General features: G+C 38.9%; 1 protein-coding gene across 26 annotated transcripts in view; it reads left to right on the top strand.

The window, feature by feature from the left end:
* ALPK1 (alpha kinase 1) overlaps positions 1 to 27,735 on the top strand; it is a 151,759-nt gene that overhangs the window by 8,220 nt on the left and 115,804 nt on the right. For 11 of the 26 annotated variants that reach the window (XR_007477314.1, XR_007477318.1, XR_007477320.1 and 8 more), the window contains exons 1-2: positions 2,834 to 2,991; positions 15,776 to 15,827. The gene's annotated coding sequence lies outside the window, so the exon portion shown is untranslated. Of the gene's footprint in view, positions 1 to 2,833; positions 2,992 to 7,570; positions 8,222 to 9,373; positions 12,577 to 15,775; positions 15,828 to 27,735 lie in introns of those variants that run through there. The other 15 variants (XM_049709623.1, XM_049709628.1, XM_049709621.1 and 12 more) reach the window with 5 other exon arrangements.

Here is a 27,735-nt window from a genome sequence, read left to right on the forward strand (position 1 = left end):
CTACTACAATGAGCATTCTTTCTAAAATAGTTATATGATTTTACCATATTCCTTAAATTTTTCTATGATTCCCCAGTGCTTTCAAGATAAAAGTTCAAACTCCTTAGAATTAAACACAAAGCTCTCATATTATGAGCTAACTCCTATCTTTCCAGGTAATTTCTAGCCATATATCCACCAATCTATCTGTCGCTGTGATTGCATTAAGGGTATTTCTTACGTGGTCAGTCTGAATCCATGGCACCAATGTAACACTAGGCACAATATAAATGCTCTAAACATGTTATCTGAACAAATGAATGATATCAGCTTGTTTTAGCGATTTATAGTCAAGATTAGAAAATAGTCAAACCTAGAAAATAAAAATGAATATGATGGTGCAACCAGTTTTTCTAAGTGATTCATAATGTACTTCTTTTATGAGTGTACATCTCACAATAGTTGAGGCTTGCGTTATTAGTTTTCCATCTCAAAGAATTTTTATCTTTGAAATCTTTCTAAAGCTCAACATTGTGATCATAAATGAGACATTCTATCTTTGTGTTTCCATGGCTCTGGGAATTCTACCAGAAATCGCTATTGGAGACAGATTCAACTGTTGTCCAGATAGTAGGCAAGATAAATGCCTCATTGCATCCCTCAAATAAGGATGATAAAAGTATCAGTACCCTTTTTCTCTCTTTCCATTCCCAAGTATCCAATGCCCTCTTTTAGGCTCTAGAATACTGAATTTCTAACATTTTTGCTCATTTACTCTCAAACAGAATTTTACAAAAACAACACTCACACATTTTTAAGTTGATATCCATCTTTTATCAACACTTTAAATAGTTGCAAATGATCTAAGTCAGATGTTTAATAACTCTTTTAGATGTACCCAATGGAAATTATATATGCTAGTAATTTGCTGACCCCATCATCCATTTAAAAACACAGGTACAAGTTCTTGTACATGTACAAGTTTAACAACTGGAAAGTTTATATTATTCATCTCCTTTAACTTTTATTTCCTTTCCACTTTCTCCATAGAATTTTCTCCTAATATTAGTAGTTTATATGCTTGAAAGTTATTTTAATCATATTTCTTGGGAATTCCCTGGTGGTCCAGTGGTTAGGACTCCGCACTTTCACTGCTGAGGGCCTGGGTGGGGGAACTAAGATCCTGCAAGCCAAGCAGCCAAAAAAAAAAAAAAAAAAAAGTCATATTTCTTTACAATAAAAACATGTGCATACTAAAATTAAACATTTTTAAATTTCTTTTTTATTTCCTCTGACCATAGACTTTAAGTGTTAATTTTTTAAATACAGAGTTATACATTACAAGGATTATGAATTCATAATAGATTAGAAAGACAAAAATAAATGATATATTCTGGTGAATAACTATTAAACAGAATAAGATTTTATGGAAAATGCATTTCTCAGTGAGATTTATAAGGTTTTCTCTCTTTTTATTATTTAGTTATTTATTTATTTTTTTGTGGTACGCGGGCCTCTCACTGTTGTGGCCTCTCCCGTTGTGGAGCACAGGCTCCAGATGCGCAGGCTCAGCGGCCATGGCTCACGGGCCCAGCCGCTCTGCGGCACGTGGGATCCTCCCGGACTGGGGCACGAACCGGTGTCCCCCACATTGGCAGGCGGACTCTCAACCACTGCACCACCAGGGAAGCCCGATTTATAAGGTTTTTAAAAATTAGTTCATGGATGAATGTTACTGAAAGCTGGAATAAACCAGCATTCTACAAAAAAAAATGCATACAAAGAAAAGAGAAACTCTTTACATAAATAAAAGGAGATAGAAAGAGTTTTGATATACAATTCATTTGGTTATTTGAACTTCTTCTAAGGTCATATATTAAGAATTACATAGTGATCTATCATAAAAATTTTTTTAAGTTGTCTAAATACTGAGTATTTAGTACTTAAAATACTTAGTAGCTGAATACGTAAGTAGTTTCTTTTTCTGTTTTGTTGAGAAGCAGAGTTGGAAACCATCCAGCTTGCCGAAGGATTTGTCACCCACTTATTCGTCATTCAATTTCTCAGTTTGGGGGAACTATATCAAAAAGGTTTTACCAAGATTTATCAAATTACTACTAATGAAATGTCTTACTCCTTCACTGGAGAGGACACTTCTTTAATCCAGCAGGCTCAGAAAGGACTGAGGAAATTACAATATTGTTGACGTCAACAACTTTTCCAATAAAATGTTGTTAAACATTTAAATATCTTTTCATGTACTTTTGATATTTTTTTGTCAAAATTTGGAGCCGCAGATTTAGATTGAAGGACGATATCCACTATATAACACTAGTTGATAGTCCTCACTGTTAAGCCAGTCAGCCCAATGAGATTTTCTATGAGATAAATTCCAACTTCATTTTTTTTTAATTTTTGAATTTTATTTAATTTATTTTTTTATACAGCACGTTCTTATTAGTCATCAATTTTATACACATCAGTGTATACATGTCAATCCCAATTTCATTTTTCAATTCAAAAACTTGGTAGTATAGGTGTCCTTGTAACAATAAGCTCAATTCTGCACACTAATTCTAAAATAGATGGAGCGCCGAATGGTGCTGTAACATGAATTTCTTTTGATAATAGATCACAAACAATGTCATGTTCATTGTTTCTTACTAACGGTCTCTTTCCTCGGCTCTCAAGGGGACTGGCTCTCCATTCTGACTTAGTCCAAATAAGGAGTTTTCTTGCACTTTCTTTAGAAGAAGGAACTTTTCTGTAGTAATACAACTCCCAGAATACCTTTCACTTAAGCAATTCCAGAACTGCTGAAAGTCCCGGAGTTGAATTGCACAATCAAACTCTGAGACAATAACAGTCTATGTTTTCTTTCAAATTCCTACTTCCTGAAACGGAGGCCGTTTATGAGAAACAGTATATTTCAGGGAGGTTGTGCTATAATTAACTTTTTTCAGAGTTAGATTTGCTAGTTTTATAGTGTATTTCCTCTTCTTCGAGATAAAGGTGAGTATCAGCCTTTTAATGACAAAAACTCAGTAGATGTGGGTATAAAAGATGACATAGTTTTTAAGGCAGTATTTTCTTAAATTGTGACCCTGTTTCCACCTGGTGGCCTTCTCTACATTGAAATAACTTTGGAGCTCCAAGAACATTTGCACTTCTGAAAACTCCCCAGAAAGGGAGGGGGAGGGGAGAAGGACCACCTACAGCAGTAAAGTTAGGTTATTAGGAAGAGAAAAGAAACCAGCTTCTTTTTTTTTGAATATTTTATTTATTTTTGGATGCGTTGAGTCTTCGTTGCTGTGCGCGGGCTTTCTCTAGTTGCGGTGAGCGGGGGCTACTCTTCGTTGCGGTGCTCAGGCTTCTCATTGCAGTGGCTTCTCTTGTTGCGGATCACGGGCTCTAGGCGCACGGGCTTAGTAGCTGTGGCTCGCAGGCTCTAGAGCTCAGGCTCAGTAGTTGTGGAGCACGGGCTTAGTTGCCCCACGGCACGTGGGATCTTCGCGGACCAGGGCTCGAACCTGTGCCCCCTGCGTTGGCAGGCGGATTCTTAACCATTATGCCACCAGGGAAGTCCCGAAACCCCTTTCTTTTAAAGGCTTAAATAATGGGTACTTCCCTGGCGGTCCAGTGGTTAAGACTCCGGGCTTCCACTGCAGGGGGCGCAGGTTCCACCCCTGGTCAGGGAACTAAGATCCCCCACGCCGCGCTGGGCGGCCGAAAAAGAAAAAAAAAAAAGTTTATATAATAAAGTCCTCAAGTCATGAGACTTGCTAGAACTGCTGCTAGTGAACATCTGGCTTTATTTATCACTGAATTATGATCTTTGATTACAGGAACTGGGATTACTTATTTGAAAAATTAACCTTGGGACGTTTGCCTGGAGTATATAGGTAGTGATAACAGAAACTGTCACTTTTATCATGGCCTCAATAGTTTTGCCAGGAAACAGATAAGGCTGAAAAATTGCTCTTCTCATTTGGGATGAACCCCGAGGGGAATTCTGGATGTGGAGAAGCATTATGTAGAGAGAAAGTATGAAAAATTAAAATCCTTCGTATTTCTATTCAAAAGAGTCCTTTCATTAACCAATTTTAGCATTTAAAATTAGGGGTCCGGATGACTTTTTAAAGCCACAGATTAAAACCTTTAGAATTGTTTGGAATTTGCAGGTGGGTGAGGGCGAAAAGAGAGGCAGGATCAGAAGGGAGGGGACTTTATGTCACAACATAATGGCATTTCTGTTTGCTTCTATCTCCCTCTGCCTTTTCTTTTTACTTAGTGCAGCTAGTACTCTTATGAGAAACAATATTCGGTTTTGGTTGGCTGATACTTCATTGTTAAGAACATTTTTAATTCTTCACATGTAATCACTGTTGCTGTACAAGTCTATACATGATGCTTCATCATAGTCTCAAGATTCTGTTGTTTCTCCTCTTTCCTCCTTGACCTCGAATTCAAGTGAACCAAAAAGAGTATTAGTAATTATACCACAGAAGCTGTGCACCCCTAGGTCTGAGTGGTGTGTCAGCAGATTACATGACTGTACGGTGTGCATTATTTTGGGTAAGGGTGGGTGTAGGTTAATTTACCGCTTGGATAACACAACAGATGTAAACAAAAGCCAAGTCAAGTCTTTATATCCACTGACCAAAATAATTTACTTCTGTCTTCCCACCTCCTTTGTCCAAATCCTGTCAACCTGCAGCCTCAAAAGAAACAAAACACTTTAAATTATTCTAGCAATAATTTACTCTCCACTTCAAATGTCTTTTTGAGTCTGAGATGAATTCTTCAAGTTCTTCCCCCAACAAGACTCCAAAATTTTATAGCATCCACTTGCATGAGTAGAGAGACAATAACTACTTTAAACTCTAAAATATTATTTTTTGAAGTTAAAAAAAGCTATATGTAAATTGTGATGGATATTATAAAATCTCACATAAAATAATACTGATTTGCGCCTGATTTGTTAAGCTGTAACAATCCCCCCTTAAGTGCTATGTGATCTAAGTTTGGGTTTAGAACCTGGAATTTTCCTTAAGAATAAGTGTGTGCATTTCAAAATATTTCTGAAATTCCATGGCTTCTCCCATTCCAAAATTTCACTGACCCCTTTCCCAGAACACAGCACATGTACTATTTTTCTGTCCCTTAATCTTTTGCAGAGAATGACAGCTTTTCAAAATAAAATGTTCATTGTAAATGCTTTTATTTCCTGATATTTTAAGTTCTATGGGTTGAAGAACTTTAACAAGAATGGACATTCAAACTTTTGTTGTAAACTCATTCCATATTTATGGGTTTTTTTAATTTATTTATTTTTGGCTGTGTTGGGTCTTTGTTGCTACGCGAGGGGCTTTCTCTAGTTGCGGTGAGTGGGGGCTGCTCTTTGTTGTGGTGCGCGGGCTTCTCATTGCCGTGGCTTCTCTCGTTGCGGAGCACGGGCTCTAGGCGCGCGGGCTTCAGTAGTTGCAGTGCGTGGGCTCAGTAGTTGTGGCTCACAGGCTCTAGAGCACAGGCTCAGTAGTTGTGGTGCACGGTCTTAGTTGCTCCGCAGCATGCGGGATCTTCCCGGACCAGGGATCGAACCCGTGTCCCCTGCATTGGCAGGCGGATTCTCAACCACTGCACCACCAGGGAGGCCCCATATTTATGTTTATTGTATTTGTTGCCGCTCTATATGGGGGACTCTGTTTCTTGTTATTGACAGTGACATCTATTTTCTCAGGATGTTGTGATTTGCTCTGTTTATAGAGTTCAGTGGAGTAGGTGAATTTAAAAGTAAGAATATTATCTGATGCTATCATTCTTCTATGTCTGAAGAACAGAAAGAGATGATCATAGCTTAAATATCAGTTACATATTAATATCATTTGCCCAAAGTATGGTATACAAATTACTGTTTTTAGGTGTCACATATCCAAACTGAAAATTTGAGTTGTGCTTAGTTTAATGTGCATTAAAAATATAATTAGCTTTTAAAATGTATGATTTCATGGATATTATTGCCCAGAAAGATGTTAAGTAAAAAAGAAAGTGAGCCACTTTACTATTGATTTTAAGGAAATGATTAAATAACTACTGTTACAGATAATATGCAGATATGGTCAAGATTGTGAAAGTGGCATGTAAATGGCTAAAATTTTGGAAATACTGCTGTAATGTGTTTGAGAAGTGGATATTTTCCGAACCAGTGCAATATCTTTGAACTTCACTGGTCCTTGGTGACAGAGCTCAACTGATAATACAATCTGTTGAAATTCCTAATTATAGATGTACAAAATATAGATAGAGAAATGCTTTATCAAACTTTTATCAGACCTGCGGTCCTCATGAATTGTCATAAAATCGAAGAGATGCAGCATGTAGCTAATATTTTTTGAAATAAGAATCATAGAGAGGGTGAATTATCCCAGAGTAAGCATTGTAGCTCCATTTTGCTGGTTTCATTGAGATACCATTATCTCTGAAGTGGGGTTCAGGTTGGGGCTGAAGGGTGGGAGTTGGGGAGAGCATCATCTAGGTCCAGGGCCATTAACATAACATGGTATGTGCCAGTGACCATTAAAATGGTCATATTGGCAGTTTCTTTTTGGGAATTCATTCTAGGGAGGAAATAATTCTACGTTAAATCCCGTGGAGACCACGTAGCTCCTATGCTAGCAGACCAGGCTGACACTGATCTTCAGTTACTTGCTGCTGAATTTTGAGAGGTGGAAATAGCATTACAGAATCGTAGAGTTGGAAAGGACTTTAGAGACCTTAGCAACCACCCCTAATTTTATTAAAAAATTTTTTTTCTTTTCTTAACATTAAAAAAAATGATTTTGTATTGGAGTATAGTTGATTTACAATAGTTTGTTAGTTTCAGGTGTACAGCAAAGTGATTTAGTTATACATATACTTACATCTATTCTTTTTCAGATTCTTTTCCCATATAGGATATTACAGAGTATTGAATAGGTCCCTGTTGATTAACTATTTTATGTATAGTAGTGTATATATGTTAATCCCAACCTCCTAATTTATCCCTCCCCCCACCTTTCCCCTTTGGTAATCATAAGTTTGTTTTCTAAGTCTGTGAGTCTGTTTCTGTTTTATAAATAAGTTCATTTGTATAATTTTTTAGATTTCACGTGTAAGTGATATCATACAATATTTATCTTTCTCTGTCTGACTTACTTCACTTAGTATGATAATCTCTAAAACCCCCCTAATTTTAGAGGTGAGTAAATTGAGGTCTAGCAGGGAAAGGTGATTTGCCTAAATTCATACAATTGGTTTGTGACAGCGCCAGAATTAGAACCCAGGTATCCTAATGCGTGATGAATAGAAAGAGCCTGGGAGCAAGAGACTTACTGTGTGGCTGGGATCCAACATGAAGTGAACAGATCACAGAGTTCAGGGAATTCATGAACAGGCAGTATCTAAAAGTCTAAGAAGCCATGAAAGCAGGTCTCTCTCCTACTCACCATAAATGACAATCTGTTCACCAATGCTAAATATAGTTAATAATAAGTATCCATTATTCATTAATGCATATTTATTGAGCATATTCTGTACAGTAGTCCCCCTTTATCTATGATTTTGCTTTCCATGGTTTTAGTTACTCTCCATCCGGAAATATTAAATGAAAATTTTCAGAAGTAAACAATTCCTAAGTTTTAAATTGCCCACCCTTCTGAGTAGCGTGATGAAATCTCGCGCTGTCTGGCTGGGGCGTGAATAGCGTGGATCGTCTGTTTGTGGAGTGTAGCCGCCCATTAGTTACCTAGCGGCCATCTTGGTTATCAGACCGACGGTGGCGGTATATGATAGGCAGGCGCTGCGTTCAAGTCACCATGATTTTACTGAACAGTGGCCCTAAAAAGCCAGAGTAATGGGCTTCCCTGGTGGCGCAGTGGTTGAGAGTCCGCCTGCCGATGCAGGGGACACGGGTTCGCGCCCCGGTCCGCGAAGATCCCACATGCCGCGGAGCAGCTGGGCCCGTGAGCCATGGCCGCTGAGCCTGCGCGTCCGGAGCCTGTGCTCCGCAACGGGAGAGGCCACAACAGAGAGAGGCCCGCGTAACGCAAAAAAAAAAAAAAAAAAAAAGCCAGAGTAGTGATACTGGCAATTCGGATATGCCAAAGAGAAGCTCTAAAGTGCTTCCTCTAAGTGAAAAGGTGAAAGTTCTCGACTTAATAAGGAAAGGAAAAAAAGTCGTGCGCTGAATTTGCTAAGATCTACGGTAAGCAAGATCTACGAATCTTCTGTTCGTGAAATTGTAAAGAAAGAAAATGAAGTTTGTGCTAGTTTTGCTGTCACACCTCAGACTGCAACAATTTTGGCCCTAGTGCATGATTAGTGTGTAGTTAAAAGAGAAAGGCATAAAATTTGTACAGTAAGATATTTTGAGAAAGAGACAGAGGGAGACCACATTCACATAACTTCTTTTACAGTATATTATTACAGTTGTTCTATTTTATTATTAGTTATTGTTAATCTTTTACTGTGCCTAATTTATAAGTTAAACTTTGTCATAGATAATGTGTGTAGGGTATATATAAGGTTCGGTACTGTCAATGAAAATTCACTTACCAAGTTAAGAAAACGTTAGTGTCGAAGAAAGGGAAAAAAAAAATTGACTTTTGCGGTTGAGCAGGCATTCCCACCTTTGAAGAGGTCTGGTTAATGTATAATGCAGATGAACACGGCACACTAAAGGGGGAGGGAGGAGGCCCAAACGGACAGAGAGAATTTTATGCTTAAATTTTCTTGTCCTACTTTAAAATACAAATTTTATTTCATCAGTACTATTCACGGTTTCAGGCATCCACTGGGGTGTCTTAGAACTGATCCCCTGTGGATAAGGGGGGACTACCTGTATGTCAGTCTTATTGCTACAAGGCTTATATACATTATCTTACTTAATATGCACTACAGTTTTGTGAGTCAGGTACTATTATTTGTCGTATTTATTTAATAAATGGTAATAATTATTATTTCCACCTCTTGGCTGTGCTGTTAGGGTGACTCCATTACTCTACCTCATGCAGTACACTTCCTCCACCTCTAATTGCAACCATTTGCTAGAACTCTGCCAGTGTCTTTTCACATCCCTTGCAAGTGAGATGACATACCTGCCAGACCAGACTTTCCCCAGTACCTGCAGCTGTGTTTGTCCTTCAAGTGCCTTCCTGACTTGAACAGATAACTCCAAAGGAGGTTCTGGCCTTACTTCAGGCTCCTGCATCCTGCTATTAAGTGCACTATGCCTGCCCTATACACGATAGGAGAGATCTTTTCTTAGGAAAATTTAGATAAAGGTTAACACTCACTGATGAGGGTTGGGATTAGTCATCTGTGAGAGGTGGGATGTAGGGGGCAGGCAGAGTGGTAAGGATGTCTAGTTGCAAAGTAAGGCTGAAAGAAAAACAGAAGATAACACATGCAGTAAACATCCCTAAGTTAACCATAGGACATAGTAAAAGGAAGTGCCACCAAAGTATGTACAGTGTCACCATGTTTTGTTAAATCACTTCTGAATATATGTAGGCATCGTAATTGAGAGGCAAAAATCAGACTGCTTAATTATAGTCAAAGAATACTCAAATTTTGAAAACTTACACTTTTTAAAACTTCATTATGAGTATTATAACCATGCACAGAAACAATGATATCAAAATATTTATAGCGCTTATTTATTAGTGAGACCATAGGTAATTCTTATTTTCTTTTTTACCATACTTTTTCTCCAGATTTTCTACAATAACACTTTTTGCACTCATAATAATAAACTGTTTCAAAAATCTAAATTCTTGGGCTTCCCTGGTGGCGCAGTGGTTGAGAGTCCGCCTGCCGATGCAGGGGACACGGGTTCGTGCCCTGGTCCGGGAAGATCCCACATGCCGCGGAGCGGCTGGGCCCGTGAGCCATGGCCGCTGAGCCTGTGCGTCCGGAGCCTGTGCTCTGCAACGGGAGAGGCCACAACAGTGAGAGGCCCGCGTACCACAAAAAAGAAAAAAAGAAAAATCTAAATTCTGAAATAATACATCAGAGATTACTGTGGCACAACCTTCAAGACTTTTATAATTTAAATACTTCTTGACCAAGGCTACTGGGAAGCATCCAGTAGGCTGGTAATACCTCTCACCTGCAAGCTAGTAGCCACTGTGTGTGAAAAAGGAAGTCAGAGTGGAAGAAAAGAAAAGCATTACTTATTATGCAACAGATTTCAGAAGTTCCACAGCATCTCAACACCGTAATTCCCCCAAGTCACAGTTGTCAAAGGAAAAGCTTTTTAGACTGAAAGCTGCACACATACAAAGTGAAAGGCTGAGTGAACCTGAGGGAACCAAGGAGTTCCCCTGGCCAAATTTCCCCAAAAATATGTATCCTTTCCAGTCACCCCATCTGCTCCCACTCAGCATCTTCTGAATGCACAGCTCTTCTAAGAGCTGGTCTTTCATTTCACTCTCCTGGAAGGGTGTAGGCATAAGCTGAGGCAGATCAGGAGTTCAGTGTGGACATCTTGAAAGTGTGATGCTTATTGCATATCCAAGTGCACATATCAAACAGTTGAAAATATGCTTCTGAAAAGTTCAAGAGAAAAGTTTGAACTGGAGATAGAAATCAGATGACTTTTAAACAATACGTGGTATTTAAAACCATGAACTGAATGAAATCACCAAGGAGTGGATCTAGATGGAGAAAGGAGGAGGGCCAGAGACTGAGCCTTTGCACATTCCAATATGATGGGGTCTAGGAGAGGAGAGGGAACCAACTGAAAAGTCTGAGGAGTGATCAGTGAGATAGTAGGAAAACCAAGAGAGTGTGGTATCCCGGAGGGCAGTAGAGGAGGAAGGGACTGTGTACATGCTGTTGGTAGGTCAACTAAGATGAGGAGTGAGAACTGACCATTGGATTTAGGTATGTGGAGTTATCAGTGACTTTGACCAGGGCAGCTTCAGTGGAGTGATGGAACAATAGTCTGATTGGAGTACATTTAAAAGAGAATGGGAAAAGACAGGTTGAAAGCTCAAGTAGGAACAGTTCTTTCAAGGAATTTTTGCTGCAAAGAGCAATAGCTACTGACGAAAGTGAAGTCAGGAGACTTTTCTCCTAAGGTGAAAGAAATAATGGCTTGTTTGTAAATTGATAAGAATGAGCCAGTGGAGAGCAAAAACTTGGTGATGTAAGAGGCAGAGAGAGGAGAGCAAAAACGTGCATCAATGTGCTTGAGTAGAGAGAGGGGTAGAATTATTGTGTGAATGGAATGATTGGTTTTACATAAGAGAATGGATTATGGTTTTCTCTGGGTACATGTCCAGTAGTGGGATTGCTGGGTCGTATGGTAGTTCTATTTTTAGTTTTTTAAGGAACCTCCATACTGTTCTCCATAGTGGCTGTGTCAATTTACATTCCCACCAACAGTGCAAGACGGTTCCCTTTTCTCCACACCCTCTCCAGCATTTGTTGTTTGTAGATTTTCTGATGATGCCCATTCTAACCGGTGTGAGGTGATAACACATTGTAGTTTTGATTTGCATTTCTCTAATAATTAGTGATGTTGAGCAGCTTTTTTTCATGTGCCTCTTGGCCATCTGTATATCTTCTTTGGAGAAATGTCTATTTAGGTCTTCTGCCCATTTTTGGATTGGGTTGTTTGTTTTTTTAATATTGAGCTGCCTGAGCTGTTTGTATATTTTGGAGATTAATCCTTTGTCCGTTGATTCATTTGCAAATATTTTCTCCCATTCTGAGGGTTGTCTTTTCATCTTGTTTATAGTTTCCTTTGCTGTGCAAAAGCTTTTAAGTTTCATTAGGTCCCTTTTTTTTTCCATTACTCTAGGAGGTGGGTCAAAAAAGATCTTGCTGTGATTTATGTCAGAGTGTTCTTCCTATGTTTTCCTCTAAGAGTTTTATAGTGTCCGGTCTTACATTTAGGTCTTTAATTAATTTTGAGTTTATTTTTGTGTATGATGTTAGGGAGTGTTCTAATTTCATTCTTTTACATGTAGCTGTCTGCTTTTCCCAGCACCACTTATTGAAGAGACTGTCTTTTCTCCACTGTATATCCTTGCCTCCTTTGTCATAGATTAGTTGACCATAGATGTGTGGCTTTATCTCTGGGCTTTCTATCCTGTTCCATTGATCTATATTTTTGTTTTTGTGCCAGTACCATATTGTCTTGATTCCTGTAGCTTTGTAGTATAGTCTGAAGTCAGGGAGTCTGATTCCTTCAGCTCCCTCAAGATTGCTTTGGCTATTCGGGGTCTTTTGTATCTCCATACAGATTTTAAGATTTTTTGGTTCTAGTTCTGTAAAAAATGCCATTGGTAATTTGATAGGGATTGCATTGAATCTGTAGATGGCTTTGGGTAGTATAGTCATTTTCACAATATTGATTCTTCCCCAATGTTCATTGCAGCACTATTTACAATAGCCAGGTCATGGAAGCAACCTAAATGCCCATCAACAGGCAAATGGATAAGGATGATGTGGTACATATATACAATGGAATATTACTCAGCCATAAAAAGGAATGAAATTGGGTCATTTGTAGAGACGTGGATGGACCTAGAGACTGTCATATAGAGTGAAGTAAGTCAGAAAGAGAAAAACAAGTATCATATATTAATGCATATATGTGGAATCTAGAAAAATGGTACAGATGAACCAGTTTGCAAGGCAGAAATAGAGACACAGATGTAGAGAACAAACATATGGACACCAAGGGGGGAAAGTGGCTGCAGGGGTGGTGGTGGGATGAACTGGGATATATGAACTGACATATATGCACTAATATGTATAAAATAGATAACTAATAAGAACCTGCTGTATAAAAAATAAATAAAATAAAGTTTAAAAAATAAAACAGATAACCAACAGTGACCTACTTTTTTACAAAATAAATTAATTAAAAAGAGTTGTTACAGTGTACACTCTCACAAAGCAGTATAGGCAAGTGATTTTAGCCCTGTTTCATCCAGTGTGCTTTGTAATTTTGTAATTATCTGTTTTTATTAGTTTCACATTTCTCAGATTTATCTACCTCCATGTGAATCAGATGGTCCAAATATGTTAATGAGACCAACACTATCCATTTAATTGTTTCAGGAGGTAAGAGTTTTTTAATCACTAGTTAAGTAAACAAATCAAAGGGAATGTCCTACTGATAGTAAATCAAGACCATCATTTCCATACACAAGAGACAACATATTAAAGTTAATATTTTTACTGACATAAACAGTTCCTTGATTTTTATCTCAAGCATTTAAAAATCTATTTTGTACTCTATGACATCTCGATAAACATTTGTTGATTTTCTTTTAAACACACACACAAAGAAAAAAAAGAGAATGGGTGATTCATCTCTGACATCAGATGGGAAGGCAGGGTGTGGGGTGCAGCTGCTGTTAGATTGGTAGAGGGGGGTGGCAGTCTGTGGAAATCCTCTTCTGATTGCTGAGAATGAGGGTAGAGGAGGGAGAGAAAGTGTGAAATAGGCAACTAAGAGATTGGAAGGTGAATGGACCCAAGAAGTGCAGTGTGATTGCAGCATTAGTTGCTGAAGTTCTGTTTTGCTGAAAGCCTGTTTTCGGTTTTAAGGTTCATTGGATTCACTGGCAAAATAACCACTCGTTTCACATAAATAGCTTTAATCAATTCTTTAATGAAAGGTGATTCAACTTAATTTCAATATACAATCATTAGAAGGAAAGAAACAAGAATATTAGGGAAATGTAACAGGGTATACATCACTGAATTGGGCTGACACCTACTTCCGGATCAAAATAGCAGCTGCGAAGTCTCAAGTGACAGCAGTCTGGAGCCCCAATTGGGAAAGGTCCCAGGCCGTGCATCCACCCCACGGGTGAGACTTCAGATTGGAGTTCTGGGGGCTTCCGTTTATAATTCCAGGCCGCAAATTGATACCATCAGTTTGCGTGCAAAAATGCAGCTCTGGATTCACTTTTTAAAATGCTGTTGATTTCACCATGTGAGTCACAAGATTTTCCAGACCCTGGGGGACTGGCCAGGTCTCCAGGGCTCAAGAAATTCCAAGACCCATTCCCTTTCTTATCATAAGCGCCACTTGACTTGCTAGCAGCAGTTGTTAGGTGTGCAAGCAGGGGCGGCGCAGTCCGGGCAGGGTCACAGGTCTGTCAGAGGCCTGCTTCTGCCTCTGAAGCCTGAATATTAGTTTTCCCAACAGGTTCAGAGTCAGAAATTTAAAGTGAGAACAGGTGGCACAGTTATGTTTTCTTCCCATCATTGCTCAGCTGTGTAAAAGTTGGATTTAACTAAAGTTGTTATTTTGACATGCAAATATTAAAAACAAGGGAGTCAAAGGTGTATGTGGATGGTGATTATCATGATTGACCATGGAAATTAAGCTGGTTAAAAAGAAGAGACAGGACCTCAAAGGGGGTGAGGGTCTATGGAAAGGTGACAGGATCAGTGGATTAGAAGTCCCAGTGGAATGTTAGGATTGTTGGATTTGGGAGACTCAAAAGGGACAAGATGTGTGGTAGTGGACAGAGAGTGGAATACATGAATTTGAAAGTATGGAAGAATAAATTTGGTCATAACAAAGTGTAGGCTGTATGACCTTGGGAACGAATACCTAAAGTTGGGTTAAGGACAAGATCTTTGAAGAAACGATTTCAAGGAACTGAGAACCCCTCATCACTATATAGTTGAATTCTCCAAGAGTAGGGGTGGTTTGGAGAGAATAGTAAGGATCCAGGAATTAAATGCCCTGGGAGTTGGCAGTTGACAAGAACAATGAGGGACAGTGGGTGATGACATGAAATTCAAAGCTGTGGGGAGGAGGGCTGTGCAGCTTAAACAAGGAAGGAAAAAGCAAGGTCCAAAGTGGCAATAAAACACAGGAGGCTGCTTACCCAGAACTGGTGGTTCAGGGGCGCTAGGTACCTAAGCTGCCCCTTGAGAGATTTTTCAAGGTGACTGAAAAATGTAAAGCGTTATGAAATGTAATATATTGCCTTTTTTTTTTTTTCCGGCCACGCTGCTCAGCAGGCATGTGGGATCTTAGTTCCCCAACCAGGGATCGAACCCTTGCCCCCTTCAGTGGAAGTGCAGAGTCTTAACCACTAGACCACCAGGGAAGTCCTGTATTGCCATTGTTAACATATGAAAAAGTAGTGATTATTACTGCAAACTCTTTTAACAAAATTTTTGTACAAATAACCAGGGGAATTCCCTCTCTCTGGCAAGCCCCAAAAGTAATAAATAGATTTTTTTTAAAGTCGGTGAATGGGAGTTAAGAACTTCAAGAGACAAGATATCCAGTAGGGTTTTTTCTGCAAAGGCTCGCTATTTCCTGCATAACAAAATTATCAGATAGTACCACCCCTGATAGTTTAGACCTGCAATAGTGAGGTTTCTCTCCTTTATGGTTGAACTGCTTCAAAAGTCTAAGGAGAGACTTGAGACCTCCTCCTCTCTTTAAGGGGCTCGGGTAAGGGGGAGACCAAAAGAGATTTGTCCCCCATCAAGCACTCTGGACAGGATCTGGTCTTCCTTGATGTGATATTCCTCCTCCTTGTGTATCTAAAGTGAGGAACAGCGATGACCAGATGTAACTTCTCCACTCTCGCTGGGGACACAGGAACATGAGTTTCCTTTGTTCTCTTACCCGGATGTTTCAGATAGCAAGCATGCAACAATGCCTATGACATAATGCAGGAAATAAAGAGTAGAGATTATTTCCTACTGTGTTTATACTTTTATTATAAGAGAGGCCTCTGAGTTTAACTTTCTTTTTCTTAACTAGGAAGTTCTCCTAAATCAGAAGTGGATTGAAATCTAATAAACGCAGATTTTGGGTAACTTTTCATATAAAACTTCTGAATTAAATTCTTTTTTCCTAATGATATAGCTATATGTAGTCATTGTAGAAAATATGAAAAGAAGAGGAAAATAATCAAAAAATATTACTTAGAGTCAAAAACTCAATATTTTGATGTATTTCCTTCTGATTATTTTTAAATTATTTTCTTAAATTGTGGTAAATTGCACATAAAGTTTACTTTTGTAACTATTTTTACGTGTACACATTTAGTGGTATTAACTTACATTCACGTTGTTGTGCTACCATCACTCCCATCCATCCACAGGATTCTTTGCATCTTGCCAAACTGAAACGCTGTAACATTAAACAAACACTTTTCATTCTCCCCTCTACCCGCCCCCTGGCAACCGCCATTCTACTTTCTTTCTCTGAATTTGACAACTCTAGGGACCTCATGTGAGTAGAATCATGCAATATTTGTCCTTTTGTTACTGGCTTTTTTCACTTAGTACAATGTCCTCGAAGTTCATCCATGTTTTAGCAGTTGTCAGAATTTCCCTTTTAAGGCTGAATAACATTCCATTGTACGTATATACCACATTTTGCTTATCCATTTATCTGTTAATGGACACGTAGTTTGCTTCCATCTTTTTTTGGCTATTGTGAATAATGCAGATACCTCTTCAAGCCCCTGCTTTCAATTATTTTGAGTATGTACTCGGAAGTGGAATTGCTGGATCATATGATTATTCTATTTTTAATTGTTTGAGGAACCACCATACTGTTTTCCATAGCAGCTACACCATTTTATATTCCCACCAACAGCGTGCTAGGGTTCCAACTTCTCCACATCATGGCCAAAACTTTTTCTGTTCCTTTTTTTTTTTCATAGTAGCCATCCTAGTGGGTGTAAGGTGGTATCTCATTGTGATTTTAATTGTCATTTCCTTAATGGTTAGTAATGTTGAGCTCCTTTTCATATGCTTATTGGCCATTTGTATATCTTCTTTGGAGAACCGTTCAAGTCCTTTGACTGTTTTTTAGTTGGGATTTTTGTGTTTTTGTTGTTTGGTGGTAGGAATTCTTTATATATTCTGGATATTAACTCCTTATCAGCTATATGATTTGCAAATATTTTCCCCATTCCATTGGTTTCCTTTTTACTCTCTTCATTATGTCCTTTGATGCACACAAGTTTTTTAATTTTGATGTAGTCCAATTTATCTAAAGGTGGGATACCTCCAACTTTATTCTTCTTTTTAAAGATTGTTTTGATTATTTAGGGTCCCTTGAGATTTTATATGAATTTTAGGGTGGATTTTTGCTGTCTCTGGAAAAAACATCATTGGTCCTCAGTGACTTTTTAAAATATAATTGCTATCATACTGTATGAACTATTTTATATTCTGCTTTTTCTTAACATTATATAATATAGTTATCCCATTAAAAAATAAACATTAGTTCTTTTTATTGAAACACTTCATGAACATACTGTACAGTGACTACATAAAGGAGAATATAAAATGGAAGTATAACTGAAAGATTAGAAAACATTTATGCCTCAAATTATGTGACATCTGTATACTTTTCAATACTATAATCATAAAAGTGAGAAAAATTTGATTTGAGACATATCAGAGTATTAGGATGCAATATTTATACTGTGAGTAGGAAGGAATGACAACCAATTGTATTAGTTTAAAAGACTTAAAATATATACTTATATTACTTTTGACCAAATACAACTCGAATTCATTTATTTACTCAGCAAACATTACTGAGTCTCTGTAGTTTTTGAAGCCCTGGAAACCTAGATATACATTAGATATGGTCTTCACTCTCAGGGAAAGGCAATAAATACTAAAATTTCATGAAAGTCTAGTATGTGTCATGAGCCATGTGAGATCTTAGTTCCCCGCCCAGGGATGGAACCCGTGCCCCCTGCAGTGGAAGCGTGGAGCCTTAACCACTGGACTGCCAGGGAATTCCCTCACTTTCTTTTTTAATCTTTGCATTAAACCTATGGGGAAGCAGTGTTAGCCCCATTTAGAGATGAGGAAAATAATGTTCATTTCATAAAAGCTGACCAAAACAATAAAATAATTTGGAAATTGCCTGACGGTCCAGTGGTTAGGACTCCACGCTTTCACTGCTGAGGGCCTGGGTTCAATCCCTGGTCAAGGGATAAGATCCCCCACAAGCTGCACGGTGCGGCCAAAAAAAATAAAATAATTTAACAACAAGGTCCTACTATATAGCACAGGGAACTAACTATATTCAATATCCTGTGATAAACCATAACGAAAAGAATATTAAAAAAAGAATGTCCATATGTGTATAACTGAGTCACTTTGCTGTACAGCAGAGATTGGTACAACATTGTAAATCAACTGTACTACTTCAATAAAAAAAATTAAACATTAAAAAAAAAAAAAAAGCTGAGCTACCTGTTGAAGGTGACACAGAGAATGAGTGGCAGAACTAGAATACAAGCTCAGGGCTGTCTGTGTCCACAGCTCATGCTCTTTTCACTCTCCCAGGTTGCTTTTCAGCGATTATGACCTAGCACAGGAGACAGGAGTATATACAGCTAACTGTAACATGAACAAAAAACTGTGATAGCAATTAATTCTGCTAGATAAGAGTCAAGAAAGGCTTTAGGGGGATGGCATTATAATCTAAGACTCGAAAATGGAGGATTTCATTAAAGGTGGGGAGAGTAGCATTCATTCATTCATTCATTCATTCACTTATCTGTTCATAAACCTGCACTGAGCTTCTCCTGTGTGTTAGTTACACAGCTAGCTCCAGTTGTGTGCTGGAGATTCAAAAGAGAACCAGTGAGACACTGGCCACTCTCAGGAGTCACAGTCTCTGGGAAGACAGTTAAGTAACTGATGTATGACAGAGCCTCGGACCAAGCTCTGCCACAGAGTCAAAAACAAAGTGCTGGGGGATGCTATTCCAGGATACTAAGGGCAGGTGCTCAGTGGCAGAAACTATGCTGCACTGTATATAGTGCTGAGCATGGCAGGTTGGACTCTCCATGCCAAGATCAGAGGCTTGGACTTCATCCTATAGGCAACAACAAGCCAACAGACATTTTTAAGTAGAAAAGTGACACAGTTCTGTTGTTAAGAAGCTATCTGGCAGTCCGTGAAGAGTAGAATGTGGAAATGGGGGAAGAGACGGGTAACAGGAAAACCAGTATAGAGGCTAACAGTCTGAACTGGAGAGGACCCAGTACAGGCAGCAACAGGAGAGACAGAGAGCGTGGAGACCACATTTATGAGAAGTTGGCAGACCTCCTTGACTGTAGGATGTGTAGTGAGAATAAGGTAGGAGTCAAGAGAATAGTGTGAACAGAGGATTCAGGTGATATGTATGTTCAGAACTACTGCATTATTTGAAAGTGAAGGACCTATGGAGCATTTCATAAATAGATAATACTCTTTTGAATTATCAGTATTTCTTTCATATATTTAGTCATTCTAAAATACTCTAATAGTTTAATAGATTTTTTTCTCTCAAGCAATTTAAACATGCCCTGCAGTGCTATTTACACTGTTAATTTGGTTAGCAAACTCTTTCTCCGTAGTACAAGTGTAATTTTTATTGTTGTTATATTAAAACATCATAGAGATAAAACAATGGATTAATTTTTTTTCTATAATGAAATTCAAAAAGATTAATGGATTTTTACTGAAATGGAGTTAAAAGAAGATTATTGGTGAGGTAAATATGTCACATTTTAATGTTTCAAAATGTTTTCCATTTTCTCACATCATTACTCAGTCTTGTAATTTATTAGTATCTTTTTTGTTCTGTGGAGTGCAATATTTGTTTTCATTAAGTAAAAATATACATCTAGTTATCTCATGTGCCTGTGCTGTTATGTGCCACCAGAAGAGGGCGGCAGTGAGGCGTTAGAAAGAATAAATTTACAGGCTCTTCAATTGCTGAAAGACAGTTAAGATCATGATGTGAATGACGAAAACATTTGTTCGGGCAGACAACCTAATTAACTGACTCATTTTCTGAGCCAGAGACTATGACATAAACATTGTCACAGAATTTTCAGAAAATCTGATGATGATCTTATAAAGCAATACGGTAATAAATTTGTGGAAATTTCTGTTAAGATTGGTGAGGATCGACACTAAGAGATACTCTGAAAATTTTACATCAGTTTGCAAGGAGGAGATTGGAGGGTGAATTAAAAGTAAGCATGTTGTTTCTTGTCATTTCAACAGTGTAGGCAGAGAATGTAATAGTTTATAGAGACAATAAAAGGCATTATCTTCTTTGAACATTATAGATATTCCTGAAATAAAAAGAAACATTTCGAACTTATCAAACATGCAGTAAGCAATGCATACGACAAATTGACTAAGAGAGGTTACCCAGACATATCCGGTATCTTCTTTTATAAATATTTAACAACCACAAATTTTTTTTATTGAAGTATAGTTGATTTACAATGTGTAAATGTTGTGTTCTGATGTACAGCAAAGTGATTCAGTTATACATATATATACCTTCTTTTTTTAATATATTATTTTCCATTATGGTTTATCACAGGATACTGAGTATAGTTCCCTGTGCTATACAGTAGGACCTTGTTTTCTTTTTTTTTGATTGTTCATCTTTTATTATTATATAGCTTAGTAGTGGAAGAAATGATTGTGGTCAGTACATGTATGAAAATTATGAAGGTCATGGTTTAGATAGTAGGACCTTGTTTTCTATCCATTCTATACATAATAGGTTGCATCTACTAACCCCCAAAATCCCACTCCATCCCTCCCCCTTGGCAACCACATGTCAACAACAAATATTTCTGAATACCTCTTATGTGCTAGGAATTATTCCAGGTGCTGAATATTCCAGGATATAGAACAGAACAAAACAGGCACATTCCCTGCCCAGTTGGAATGTATATTATAGTGGGGAGGATAGACTTTACACAAAGCCTCACAATTAATTCATTAGTTACAGTTGAGAGAAAAAATGGAAACCAGTCTACCACAGGGCCCTAAATAAATTAGTTTGGGCTCAACCCCCAAATTGGAAATTCAGTGAAGTTTTAAAAAGGATTCAAGAACAACTTGTCTGAAGTTCTTAATACCCATTTATATTATTTATGTCGTTCACAATACATAAAATGGATCAGGTAAAATTTACAGAGTTGTGAAAATAACATTGTAAAAGAGTATTTGGGTAGTTGATATGCAGCAATAAAACACTTTGCCCATTTGAAGTGTTGTAAAATGCCCCTTGCCTCCTTAGACTTCTGTTTTGTTTCTTTGACCTCCATTGTATGCACTTCCCTCGGTTGGCTCAGCTCTCTAAGCCAGAGCTGAGATGGTTCCCCAGCTGACTCTGATGAGATCCATTAAGGTGAACCATAGCTGGGTTCTCAAAGATGCTTATCGATTCTTTTATTCATCCTTAATTGATTATCTTTCCAATTCTCCACAGCACCTGTTTCAATCCAGGATCTCTCTTTTCAAGCTGAACTCACTCCTGCCAGATTTCCATCTATTTGACTTAGGTTACCGGGTTATCCATGGTGAACTCTCAGATTTTCTCTATATCATTAGCCATTCATTTCTCCTTCCATTCTGCCTCAGAAAAACAATGTTCTACCTTGTGTCCAAGCCTACTCCTTCTATCTTCTTAAACCAACATCTTTTTACCTATTTTGTGATTTTTCTCATTATTCATAGTCCCTTTCTTTCATCTCTCTTTTTAAAAAATTTTGCCTTCTGACATCTTCTCCTTAGCCTATGCACATGTTCAAATCTAATGATTCTTATGAAATATTCATTTCCCTTGAGACTATATTCTTTTTCCTTCCCTTAACAGCAGTGCTTCTCAGAATAGTTCTGTTAAACTTCCTTGTTTAACACTCATGCATCAACTCTTCTGGTCTGTCCTCTTCTGAAACATCTATTTACAAGATCAATGAAAACATTCCAGGCACCCAATCTAGTTGCCTCTTCCTAGTTGTTATCCTGGGGCTTCCTGTAGAACTTGTTGCACAGTATCATGTCTCTACACTCTCCTGGTTCTCACATTTCCAGCTGCTGCTTCTGCAGGCCACTGTTTCACTCTTTGACTCCTGGATAGAGGCATTCTCTAGAAGTCCATGTCTTCTTCATATCCAACCTTTGCTTCCTTTAATCTCATGTAATGGCTTCAATTATTGCCCCTGTGTGGATGATTCCCAGATTCATCTCCTGTTCTAATCTCTCTCCTCAGTTTAACTAACATTTCCCACCTCTTGTAGAGAGCGCCATTTCTCTACAAGATTTCATGGGCACTTCAAGCAGAAATGGCCTGAACTCATCATCTCTCAGTGGTGTCTGGGCACCCTGGACTACCTGCTGGTTCTTGTTATGATCTGCAAGATCCTTCTGCATCTTTGCTCTTGCTGTGTCCCCATCTCATGCCATCTGTCTGCAATGCATCTCTTCACACCATTTCCCTCGTTTCCTATACCCTGCCTCTCGCCCATTTTTCCCACTTGTTGGTGTCTCCGTCCTTCAGTGTTTGGCTCATGTTTGGACTTCTGAATAAACAATAACTGAACTAAATCTCCTCTCCCCCATCCTTTACCCATTCTTTGCTTAGAATTCAACTATATCTGATCACACTCAGTCTTGTATTTGAGATACACATTTGTGTTTGCTGTCTCTGTTAAACCCTGAGTCCTAAAAGTACTGGGACTATGTCTCATTCATCCTTACATCCCCTGCAGACCCTGGCACATAGCAGAAACCATGGAAATTTTGCTTAGTTTGCATTGTTGGAAGAAAAGTACCACAGATCTTAATTTTTAAGAATTGTTACTTTTGAAGAGCATGGAATTTGTAATATGCAGGCTACAAATTTGGGAGAATGTAGAAAGTATAAAAAATTTATAATGAATAAAGTTGACATTTTTACCTTTGTCCTATTTTAGACAGACTTTTAGGGAATTTTACTCTGCAAGAGGCTTGTTTAAGGGTGATGAAATTCTTGGAAATTAAGATTGTTTCAGGGTCTGGGATTTTATTTTACTCTCCTTAGAGTTAATAAGTTAGCCTGCTACTGTTCCATGGATGCTGGCAGAAGACATGAGACTCTTGGGTCAAAGGCAAAGGACTTTACTACTCAGAGCACAGCAAGCAGCATGAGCATCATGTTGCCATCAGTTCTTCATGTCCTCCTAGTCCAAAGGAGTGATACTGAGCGATCCAGGTAGATGTTAGTGGGTTTCTGCTGCAGCCAAGGAACATTGAGCTTGGGGAATCCACTGCTTTTATAGCAAGGCTACTCTTTGGCCCAGAGTAAGACATTACCTCATCCCTCAAGGCTGAGGCAAATACAAACCTGATAGATAGCCCAGGCAAGGAGAGATTGGTCTGGCATTCTTAACATCCAGCAAGAACTTGCAGACATGCCCACAGCCCAGGGTGGACTGCCCCTCCCCAAATCGTGTGGTGAGAATAAGGATTGTGGTGATCCTGGCACATCAGAGGGGCTTAATACATACTTGTTGAATCAAATTAACTAATTAATGAGAAGAAGGGGAACCACTAAGGAACTGAAAAAAGGCAAAGAGTCCCCTGGTTAGGATGACCATCCCCTGAGAAAACAGTTCTAGATTTCAGATCTGATTAGGAGAGGGCTAATGAGAATAAGCTATTGTAGGCCGCCTGGTTTCATAAATAAAATTTCTAGACACCTTACCTCATGGCAAGTGAGTCTATGACTCATATACAAAATAACTGCTAAGTCCAAACAACCTAAGGCAATGTCTGTAGCTTGCTAAGTTAGTATTACAGTAACTATAGTTCTTTACATCTGCAGCCTTTTGCCATATACTGAATTTCATTGCAAGTTTTAAAGAACTTTAGACACTATACTCATTTGGGAACTTTTACCAGACATGATTTTTACTTTCTCAAAATGGTAAGTTGAACTACAAATCAAAGTAGAGTCTGCTAGTAAATCTGATCAGAATTAAGCACTTCCTTAGAAATTTGCAGTTGAACAAATGACATATCTTACCCTCTCAAGATTCTCTTGAAAGAAGGGAGTTAACCTGAAATATCTCGTCAGTGTATAGAAGTGAGGTACCTGAGACATTCAAGTTGGCAGTCCAGACTTCGGAGAGGAGTTTATTTTTACATTGATAATTATAATTCCTATTTCCAGAGACCACATTAGCCCTAATGCCTGAAAAACTTAGGCAACCATCACAAAAATTTTATCATTGCATATTTCACCTTTTAGCCACTCCACTCCCCATTTTTTGGGAGGCTTTCCAGTCTTCGTAAGCTATTGCTGCAGTGTCACTGTTCCCCATCTGCTGCTCTTAAAACTGGAGATTGACTGCCTCCAGGGTTTACAAATGTTTCTTCTTACCTTAGATAATTTGAACTTCTAAGCAGCCACAGGATTTTTTCAGACTTTTCAAGGAAGGCCTTGTTTTTAAGATCTGTAATTCCCCTGCTCTCTCCTCTCTGCTCGCAAGGAAAGTCACCAAGGTTCCCCTTATGCAGGGTTAGAGGGCTTTTGAGTAACCCGTTCTTCATTCAGAGCCTTCCACTCAGACTCAAACTTGTGTCCCCACATAGGCCATATGTCTGGGAACCCTTCCATACCTCATGGTGAGTTTTCAGCCCTTCTGAGGTGCTTTCCTTTTCTTTTATCAAGTTATGGAAACTTTCATCATTCTTTTATCTTTTTTTTTTTTTTTTGCGGTACGCGGGCCTCTCACTGTCGTGGCCTCTCCCGTTGCGGAGCACAGGCTCCGGACGCGCAGGCTCAGTGGCCATGGCTCACGGGCCCAGCCACTCCACGGCATGTGGGATCCTCCCGGACCAGGGCACGAACCCATGTCCCCTGCATCGGCAGGCGGACTCTCAACCACTACGCCACCGGGGAAGCCCCATTCTTTTACCTTTGAAAATCTTTGCAGTAGAGATGAGATGATCATCATTTCCTTCACCGGTCATATCCTCCTTACCAACAACCCGTTTCCACACAATTTACTTTCTTCTTCCCTGACTGCTGAGACTGTCCCATGCAACTCCCCCTCCCTCCCTACCAGAGTCATTGTTGCTGTACCTGATTGGACCAGGGGTGGATACCTGATTGGACCAGAGGTAACAAGCTGTGTGTTGTGCTAAGATTTTGTCTTTGAACTGAGGATGCTGAGACTGAGTCAGTTTCTGTTGAGGGCTTGAATCAGGAGGGCATGTAAAACCAGGGTAAGTGGATCAGATACGGATGGTCTACAGAGAGGAATAAAGCCGACCTTATCTGTTCTGTTCACCTCTGCACTCTTACCACCTAGCATGGTGCCTGACATAGTAGGCTTTCACTAAGTCTTGGTGGAATGAATGAAGCAGACTGTGGAGTGAGAGAGAGAGATTATTTTTGCCTCCAACAAATTTCCATGTCCTGATTGTAATCCCTCATGAAGACTATCTTCATTTTCTGTCCTTACGTCCATGAGATATCCTTGTGTCCACCCAATAATTTCCCCTTTATGTTAAAGCTAGTTTGGGTATGTTCTGTTCCTTGCAGCTAAATTAAACTGAAGAATCTCCTAATTCAGTCTTTAAAGTATTCTTGTCCCCAGGGAACTATGGTTTCTCACGCAAACTAGTTATTTCGGTAGCCTATCCAAAAATTACTGGATTCCAGAAGTGGGCATGCCTCCACTTTGCCCAAGTGAACCTCACCTTTGGGGACAGAAAAGAATAGAAACTCAAGTTCAACTAAAAATAAAGAAAATACCTCCCCAAATAAATCTTCTTGATCTTCTAAAAAGGCAAACTCTGAAGAAAAATATGACAGAAACTGCAAATTGAGGATCCTTTAGGAGAGAGGGTTGGACCTTAGGCATTGTTGATTGAACACGACTTTAAATTTAAAGTCAGTGGAGAGGGCCAGATATGATCAGGACACACTTGCCAACCTAAGCTCCAGGAAGAGGGAGAAGAAGAGTGGGTCACAACTTTACCCCGGACTTCTGGAATGCTTCTGGAATACTACTGGACTAGCTTGGTGATGCAAGAGACTGCTTCGCAGTTTCTGGTTGTACTCTTGGCTGTTGTACAGCACGTTGAGGAAAAAGGTTATTCTTTCCTGCTCCCTGCCTGGGAGGACACATATTTATATGTTTACCTCAAGGCAGGGGAGTAGTTGAAAAATACATAGGCAGTCATTGTAGGCTTGAAACACAGAAAAATGGAATCCTTGGGGGCAGTATGGTGGGTTTTTCAAGAGCATAGATTTGAAGTGAGACAGATCTCCAACTCACTAACTAGCTCTATGTCCTTGGCTAAGCTGCTTAATCTCTTAGAACCTCAGATTTCTCATCTACAAAATGAGAATAAAAGTACTTCATAAATGTGCTGTAAGTATTAAATTAGTTAATGTTTATAAGTTCTTAGGCCAATGGTACCAAGCTAAGGGCTCAGTAAATGGTAGGGATGATTAGGATTATTAGTGCTTTGTAATACGAGCATTAATGAATGTGTGTTATTTTTATGTTAACCAGAAGGGAGGTTGTATTTTTTTAAGTTAAGAAACATGACACTAAAACATGTATTTCATAGCTCCTCTTCACTGTTAACTTTTTAACGTAAATCCCTGCGTGTAGACAGATGTAAAAGAAGAGTCCAGGAAATATCTAACAAGACAGTAGTTATGCAGTAAATAGCCATCAGTTGTGGTTATCAATCAACAGCAGTATAAACTCCCCCAAAAGGAGGCACATGTGAATCCTCCCATGCAATCTTCTCAAAAGCAATTGTAAATTGTATGACCTGCAGATGGCGAACTTGGATCGGATGAGTATTAAGCAATGACTACCTAGAAAAGAAAGCAGTGGTTTTTGTTTTGTTGAATGGAGGGCTAAGTAAAGTGGATACATTAATAAAGGCTGTACAAGCCAAAAGCATCCTTTGCCGACACACTGGGTTCCTTCTTCCAAGGGGACCATTAATCTGTCTGTCAAAGTGAGTCCACCCTCAATCATATGTGCTTTGAGAGACAAGTCTGCATTTGCTTCTGGTAGAAATGTTTTGTTGAGTATTCATGCTGGTTGCTAGTCACTGATATAAAGAAAAAGAGTATCAAGTAGGGAACATCAATAGATTTCTTGTAAGTCTCTTGAGGGGTACAGAAATGTTACCTTCTCAGAATATCCATATGTAACACTATTTAATTATCTGAACCCATTGTACATGTCCAAAGAGTCCACATGTTTTGATGTGTATAAGTAATTATATCCTCCCTTGCTTGATTACGCCACTGTTGAGTATTTGTTCTGTACCCTCCCCAAGGCAATCCTTTAGGGACCAATTACCATCCTTTAGTGACATCATTTCACTGGCTGAAGGAAATTTCTAGAGTACCACACTGGGCATTCAGGACTCCTAAGGGAGCTCTGTAGTACTTTGTATAATCTATGTGCCCTACCTTCTGGAGAAACATATTTTTTTTCCTCAAAATTCTACTTTGGAGTACAGGTTTTACTATCCCAGATCACAACTACATGAGTTTGTGGGAAAATTAGTGTGACTTTCCAAAACTGCCTGTTCCTGCAGTGACCTGAGATGTTTTGTTGGTTCTTTCAGTTGTGAAAAAGCTCAGCAACTCACGCAACAGGATGGATTGATGACTTTTAGCTGCATTATAAAGCAGGGTCACTGTCCCCAAAGAGCCTCTCAGCTTGTGGGTCAGGTGAAGGGACATCTCTAGGCCTCTATAGTGCCTTTGCCTTGTCACCTATCATGAGGCTGTAATTATTGTCTACATATCAGCCTCCCCACAACTGTGTACTTCTAGAGCCCAGAAACAGTACCACGTTTATCTCTTTATCCTTAAACATTTTGTGTCTGGCACATAGTAGGTACTTACAAGAATGTTGAATGAAT

This window comes from Orcinus orca, chromosome 4 (genome assembly GCF_937001465.1).
Source record: "Orcinus orca chromosome 4, mOrcOrc1.1, whole genome shotgun sequence".
NCBI lineage: Eukaryota > Metazoa > Chordata > Mammalia > Artiodactyla > Delphinidae > Orcinus > Orcinus orca.